The following is an 8347-nucleotide window of genomic DNA, read 5'->3' as shown; positions in this document are numbered from 1 at the left end:
GGGGTTTTGTTGTCGGCTGACTTGAATGATGGCTTCTCCTCCAAGCAGTGGACTCCAATGCTTCCTAACCTAGTGAAAGCAGACAGGGAAGATACTAGTGTCTTTCCTTCCATCATTAAAAATGTTTTGACCAAATATGTGTGTTTCTCCTTCTTTCATTATCAAATAGCCAGCTGGGGTGTGATGTGGGCATTCCCTAGCATAAAGATTTCCTTCCCACCAACATTTCCTGCCAATGCTTAACATATGGTGTTGAAATATTCAGCCTTGTCCTGAAATAACCTCCAGTGGATGCAATTTCCCTCTGGAATTTTCTTTTTCTTTTTTTTTTTTTTACCTATAGAGTTTGTATCCTCCAAAGGTAGAGATTTCCCTACTGTGTCCGGTTGCTGTCTAGGATCTCCCCCAACCAGGCTTTTGTTTTATTTTGTTTGGTGCTTGGAAGCTGCTCATCAGCCCTTTCAGTACAACCAAGATGATTTAAACTTTATGATCCTTGAGATCTGGTATAATCGGGGGGGGGGGGGAGTAGTTCAGATCTAGTAATTTTTACCAACAAGATTAAAAATTCTTAACATGAGAGCCAAGCATGGTGATGCACACCTGAAATCCCAGTACATGGGAGCTGAGACTGGGGGATTGCAGGCTTGACAGCTTCAGCAAGTAGCAACCTAGAGAGACCCTGTTTAAAAACAAAAAATACAAAGGGCGGGAGGTATACCTATGAAGCAGAATGCCTCTGGGTTCAAGCCACGGTACCCAAAATAAGTAATGAATAAAATCTTCACATTAGGGGTTCAAGAAGAGAGGATAGCTCAGAGGTGGAGTGCTTGCCTAGTGTGTACAGAGGCCCTAAGTTAGATCCTAAGTGCCAAGGGGAGGGGTGCAGGAGTGGAGAGTACAGCTCAGTGGTAGAGAGTGCTTGAGGCCCTAGGTTCAGTTCTCACACTTCAAAGATGGAGGGGTGGTGTGGAATGAGGCTTTGTATTTTTTACCTTGTCTCTACATAACTTGGTAAAGTTACTATCTGTCTCTGACTTTGCTTTATGTAGGATTTTAGCTGGATGTGGTGACACATGATTGCAATCCCAGTACTTGGGAGGCTGAGACAGGATTACAGGTCAAGCCTCAGCAACTTAGTGAAACCCTGTTTTAAAATTTGGAAATAAGCCGGGTGTGATGGCGCACACTTGTAATCCTCCGCGCTTGGGACGCGGAGACAGGAGGATCACTCAGGTTTGAAAGCCGCGCTGGTTTAAGAGACCCTGTTTCCAAATAAAAATATAAAATAGGTCTGGGAGTGTAGCCCGGAGGTAGAAGGGCTTCCAGGAACCCCAGTACCACCAAAAAAAAAAAAATTTTTTTTTTTAGAAATAAGCCTGGCATGGTGGTACATACTTCTAATCCCAGTGCTTGGGAGGCTGAGACAGGAGGATCACACAGGTTTGAAGCCAGCTTCAGCTACTTAGTGGGGTTCTCAGCAGTTTAGTGAGACTCTGTTTCCAAATAAAGTATAAAATAGGTCTGGGAGTATAGCCCAGAGATAGAAAAGCCCCTGGGTTCCACCCCAAGCATTACAAAAATCAACCAACCAGGCATGGTGTTACACGCTTGTAATCCCAGTACTTGGGTGGCTGAGACAGGAGGATTGTGAGTTTGCAGCCAGCCTCAGCTACTTAGTGAGACCCTACATAATTTAGTGAGACGCTTTTTCAAGATAGGGCTGGAGCTGGTGTGGTGACACACACTTGCTTGTAATCCTAGCATTCTGGAGGTGAAGGCAGTTTGTAGACAGCCTCAGTGACTTAGCGAGGTCCTTCACAACCCATTGAGACCCTGTTTCAAAAACAGACTAAGCCAAGCGTGGTGGTGCATGCTTATAATCCCAGCGCTTGGGAGGCTGAGACAAGAGGATCGCACAGGTTCGAAGCCAGACTCAAGTACTTAGGGGGGCTCTCAGCAACTTTGTGAGACCCTGTTTCCAAATATAAAATAGGGCTGGGAGTATAGCCCAGAGATAGAATGCCCCTGGGTTCAATCCCAGTACCACGAGAGAAAGAAAGAGAAAAAGACTTGAAAAATAGGGCTGGGGGTGTAGCTCAGAGGTACAATGCCCCTGGGTTCCATCGCCAGTACCACCAAAAAAATTTTAAAAAAAGCTGGGCGTGGGGGCGCACACTTGTAAACCCTGCACTTGGGAGGCTGATACAGGAGCGATCTTCACAGGTTTGAAGCCAGCCTCAGCTACTTAGTGAGGTTCTCAGCAACTTAGTGAGACCCTGTTTCCAAATAAAAAATAAAATAAGTCTGGGAGTATAGCTGGGAGGTAGAAAGCCCCTGGGTTCCACCCCCAGTGCCACAAAAAATAAATAAGTAAATATAAATAAAAATAAAAATTAGGGCTGGGAGTATAGTTCAGAGGTAGAATGCCCCTGGGTTCCATCACCAGTAGTGCAATAAGAAAAAATTTTAAGCTGGGCGTGGTGGCACACGCTTGTAATCCCAGCCAGACCCAAGGACCGTGGTTCGCAGACAGCCTCAGCTGCTTAGTGAGGCCCTCTGCAGCTCAATGAGACCCTGTTTCAAAATAAAGAATAAAAAATTGGGCAGGGGGGTGTAGCTCGGAGGTCAGATGCCTCTGGGTTCTATATCCAGACCTGCAATAAATAAATAAATAAATAAATAAATAAATAAATAATTCTAAAAGGATTGAAATGTAGCTTAGAGGTTGAATGCCCCTGGTTTCAATCCCCCGTACCAAAAACAAAAAACCAAATTTCCTAAATTCTTCAGAATTTGTTTTTTCTTTTGCAAGATGATAATATCATTGAATCTGAGAGCTGACTGGATGGACTAATAATTTGCCCAAAGTCATTCAGCCCTTTAGTAGCAAGTTTGGATTAAGAACTCAGAACCAGCTGGGCGTGGTGGCACACGCTTGTAATCCCCGCATTGGGAAGGCTGAGACAGGAGGATCATGGTTCGAGGACAGCCTCAGCTACTTAGTGAGGTCCTTTGCAGCTTAGTGAGACCCTGTTTTAAAATAAAGAATAAAAAAATAGGGCTGTGGGTGTAGCTCGGAGGTAGAAAGCTCCTGGGTTCCATCCTCAGTACCGCAAAAAAAAAAAAAAAGACCCCTCAGAGCCAGGTGTGGTACATGCTTGTAATCTCAGTATTTGGGAGACTGAGTAGAGGAGGATCACAAATTCAAGGCCAGATTTAGCAATTTAGGGAGACACTGCTTCAAAATAAAAAATAAAATAGGCTGGTGGGTAGAATGTCTTGAGTTTGATCCCCAGTACAACAAGAAAAAGAGAGAAAGAAAGAAAGAAGGCAAGCAAGCCGAGCGTGGTGCCACATGCTTGTAATCCCAGCATTCAGGAGGCTGAGACAGGACAATCGCAGTTCAAGAACAGCCTCAGCTCCTTAGTGAGGTCCTCTGCAAGTTAGTGAGACCCTGTTTCAAATACAGAATTTTAAAAAATAGGGCAAGGGGTGTAGCTCAGAGGTCAAATGCCCCTGGGTTTCATCCCCAGACCTGCCAAAAAAAAAAAAAAGAAAGAAAAAAAGGAAGGAAGGAAGCTAGGTGGGTAGACTCCAAGTCTTAGTGCCACTTTCCGCATCAAACATTTCCTGCATTCGGCTACGTCAAGACTCCTGACCTGAGGCTGCCCATGGAAGGGAAAGAGGTGTAAACCTGTTCTTGGCTCAGTCAAGAACTGCTGTTTGATTCCACTCGCCCTCTGACAGAATCTGAACAGGACACGTAGGGATCTCGGGAAGCTGGCTGGGGAAGAAACACCTCCTTTCTCTTTCATTTCTGGCACTGCTCTGTAAATCTGCTTTTCCCTTCAGCCTGTGGAAGGGGCAGGTCACCAGTCCTTCCATTCCCTTCACCCTCCCCATCCCCACTGGACACAGATAATGCCATTTAACTAATTAAACCCGACTCGTCCTCTCTTTAAGTGCCAGTTCCCATTATGGCAGCAACTGTCAGGGAGGCTTCTGTTTTGCTGGTGGGTACTTCCCGTCCCCATCCCTCTCACAGCACTACTGGGTTTTCTCCTCGGGCTCCTTTCTATGCTTCCTCCAACCTTTAGTTCCTCTGTGTCCTGGTGGGCCTGTCACACCATTTCTCACTGAAGCATCTGTGTGGAAGCTGCATTAATCTGACCTGCTGGGATGAGTATGTAAATAAATACAGCTGGTAAAACAGTAACTTCACATAATATACACATTAGAGGATCTAGTTCAAACTGGATAAATAAGCCAGGCATAGTAGTGCTTGCCTGTAATCTCAGTACTTGGGAGGCTGAGGCAGGAAGATCACAGGTTCAAGGACAGCCTCAGCAAGTAGTGAGACTCTCATCAAACTAGTGAGACCCTGTTTCAAAAAAAAAAAAAAGCAAGGCTGGGGGTGTAGCTTGAAGGTAGAATACCCTCATGTTCAATCCCCAGTAACACACACACACACACACACACACACACACACACACACGCTGGATAAATAAAAGTATGACTACTATAAAAAGTGGGAAGCTGGGTGTGGTGTGCACGCTTGTAATCCCTGCACTTGGGAGTCTGAGACAAGAGGATCGCACAGGTTCGAAGCCAGCCTCATCTACTTAGTGAGGCTTTCAGTAACTTAGTGAGACCCTGTTTCCAAATAAAGTATAAAATAGGTCTGGGAGTGTAGCCCAGAGGTAGAAAAGCCCCTGGGTTCCACCCCCAGTACCACCAAAAACAAAACAAAGAAGCATAAAAAGCAGGATACAAGAGCTGGGCGTGGTGGTACACACTTGTAATCCCCGCGCCTGGGAGGCTAAGACATGAGAATTGCGCAGGTTCGAAGCCAGCCTCAGCTGCTTAGTGAGTCCCTTTGCAACTCAGTGAGATCCTGCTTCAAAATAAAGAATAAAAACTAGGAGCCTGGCATGGTGGCGCAAGCTTGTAATCCCCACGCTTGGTAGGCTGAGACAGGAGGATCGCACAGGTTCAAAGCCAGCCTCAGCTACTTAGTGAGACCCTGTTTCCAAATAAAATATAAAACAGGTCTGGGAGTATAGCCCGGAGGTAGAAAAGCCTCTGGGTTCTACCCCCAGTACCACCAAGAAAGAAAGAAAGAAAGAAAGAAAGAAAGAAAGAAAGAAAGAAAGAAAGAAAGAAAGAATAAAAAATAGGGCAGGGATGTAGCTCAGAGGTCAAATGCCCCTGGGTTCCATCCCCAGACCCACAAAAAAAAAAAAAAAAAAAAAAAAGAGAGAGAGAGAGACAGCTTTGTTGTTCATTCAGCTAATTTTTGAGATAAGTATAAAGGCAAAAAGGTGCTTCTGTCCTTAGGGGAGCTGTCTAGGAGGATAGGAGGAGAGAGAATATAAACAGGTTTTGTTTTGGGTGTGTGTGTGTGTGTGTGTGTGTGTGTGTGTGTGTGTGTTACTGGGAATTGAACCCAGGGATATTCTACTTCTTGGTTATAGTCCCAGACCTATTTTATTTTGAAGGTTTCCCACTAATTGTGGAGGGCCTCATTAAGTTCCTGAGGGTGGCTTTGAATCTGCAACCCTCCTGTCTCAGCCTCCCAAGTACTGGGATTATAAACTTGCATCACTATGCTTGGCTAAAGATTATATATATAATTTTTTTGTGTGTGTGTGGAACTGAGAATTAAACCCAGAGGCATTCTACCTCTGAGTTACACCCCCAGCACTATTTTATTTACTTACTTTTGTGTTACTGGGGGTGGAACTCAGGGGCTTTCTACCTCTAGGGTATACCCCCAGCTCTATTTTATTTTTTATTTGGAAACAAGCTCTGGCTAAGTTGCTGAGGCTGGCCTTGAACCTACAATCCTCCTGTCTCAGCCTCACCAAAACTGGAATTACATGCATGCATCACCACGCCCGGCTCCTATTTTGTTGTTGTTATTTGTGTGTGTGTGTTGGTCTCGGGGTAGAACCAGAGGCATTTGACCTCCGAGCTGCACCCCTGCCCTATTTTTTATTCTTTATTTTGAAACGGGGTCTCACTAAATTGCAGAGGGCCTCACTAAGTAGCTGAGGCTGTCCGCAAACCGGGATCCTCCAGTCTCAGCCTCCCGAATGCTGGGATTACAAGCGTATGTCACCATGCCCTGCTTTATTTTATTTTTATTTTGTAACAGGGTCTTGCTAAGTGATGACGGCTCACTACTTGCTAAGTCTGTCCTCGAACCTGCAGTCCTCCTATCTCAGCCTCCTAAGTACTGGAATATCAAGAGTGTAGCACCACACCTAGCTAAGCAAATATTATATATAGTGGTAGTTAGTACTATGACAGATAAAAACAACATCCTGTGAGATCCCAGAGGGGGAGGTAACTAACTCAATTCAGTGTTGGAGAAGGCATGTAAAATTCTTCTGAAATCAGTTAATGGTTCATAATAACCATCCTCAAATATGACTTAATTCTGACAACCAATGCAGTTATCACTTAAGAAAATATATAAGTATATATACTCAGCAGCTTAGTGAGGCTCTCAGCAATTTAGCGAGACCTTATTTCCAAATTAAAAAGAAAAACAGGTCTGGGGGTGTAGTTTGGAGGTAGAAGGCCCCTTAGTTCCATCCCCGGTACCACAAAAGGGAAAGGGAGGGAAGGAGGAAGGGCGGGAGGGAGGGAAAGAAAGAAAAAAGAAAGAAAAAGAAAGAAAGAAAGAAAGAAAGAAAGAAAGAAAGAAAGAAAGAAAGAAAGAAAGAAAGAAGCAAGCCGGGTGTGGTGGTGCACGCTTGTAATCTCAGCATTCGGGAGGCTGAGACTGAGGATGGAGGATCGCAGTTCACAGACAGCCTCAGCTACTTAGTGAGGCCCTCCGCAACTCAGTGAGACCTGATTTCCCATATGTGGTAATCCCAGCACTTGGGAGGCTGAGACAGGAGGATCCCGTAGGTTTGAAACCAGCCTCAGCTACTTAGTGAGGCTCTGAGCAATTTAGTGAGACCCTGTTTCCAAATAAAATATAAAGCCGGGCATGGTGGCACATGCTTGTAATCCCCACATTTGGGAGGTGGAGACAGGAGGATTGCGCAGGTTCGAAGCCAGCCTTGCCGGCTTAGGAGTCCCTGTTTCCATATTAAAAAAAAAAAAAAAAAAAAGTATAGCCTGGAGTAGAAAGCCCCTAGGTTTCATCCCCAGTAACACACAAACACACACGCAAGAAAGAAAGAAAGATAGATAGACAGAAAGAAAGAAAGCCTGGATGTTGTAGTGCACGCTTGTAATCGCAACATTTGGGAGGCTGAGTCAGGAGGATCATGGTTCACAGCCAGCCTCAGCGACTTAGTGAGGCCTCTGCAACTCAGTGAGATCCTGTTTCAAAATAAAAAATGAAAAACAGGGCTGGGGGGTGTAGCTTAGAGGTAGAATGTCCCTGGGTTCCATCCCCAGTACTGCAAAAAATAAATGAATAAATAAAAATAAAAATAAAAGCCTGCCATTGTGGTATACATCTGTAATTCCAGTACTTGGGAGATTGAGACAGGAGGATGGCAGGTTTGAAATAAGCTTCAGGATAGTGAGGTTCTCAGCAATTTTGTGAGACTCTGTTTCTAAGTAAAAAAATAAAAAAATATGATGGGGGGTGTAGTCCAGAAGCAGAAGGCTGGGGGTGTAGCTCTGAAGTAAAACGCCCCTGGGATTGATCCCCAGTACCAAACAAACAAACAAACAAACAAATAAATGCTGGGCATTGCGGTGCATATCTGCAATGAGAGACTGGTACAGGAGGATCACAGGTTCAAGTTCAGCCTCAGCAATTTAGTGAGACTCTTAGCAACGGTAACAAGATCCTGTCTCAAAACAAAAACAAAATATAGGTTGGGGATGTAGCTTGGATGAATGAATCTGGGTTCAATCCCCAGTATCATAAATAAGTAAATAAATACATAAATAAACAAAATGAAAGACTTAGAGCTGGTTGTATCTTAAAGGTAGAATGCCCAGTATCACAACAAAGAAAACTCTTTCCAGGCAACAATGCTTATAATATTAGGCTTGACTTGAATTCCATTTTCTGTTTTTTTTTTTTTTCTTTTCTTTCAGAACTGGAGATTGAACTCAGGGGCATTCTACCTTTGAGCTACACCCCCATACTTTTTAAAAAAAATTATTATTCTTTATTTTGAAACAGGGTCTCACTAAATTGTGGAGGACCTCACTAAGTAGCTAAGGCTGGCTACAAACTTCCCATTCTCCTGTCTCAGCCTCCCAAGTACTGGGATTAGAAACCTGTTTAAGAAGACCAAGCCCTGCTTTGAATTCCTGTTTTTAAGATGTAATCAAAGAGCAGAGTATGGTGGTGCTGTTTGTAAAC

The sequence above is a fragment of the Muscardinus avellanarius genome, assembly GCF_963383645.1.
Source record: "Muscardinus avellanarius genome assembly, chromosome: 12".
NCBI lineage: Eukaryota > Metazoa > Chordata > Mammalia > Rodentia > Gliridae > Muscardinus > Muscardinus avellanarius.
Note: the sequence above shows the minus strand (reverse complement) of the source record.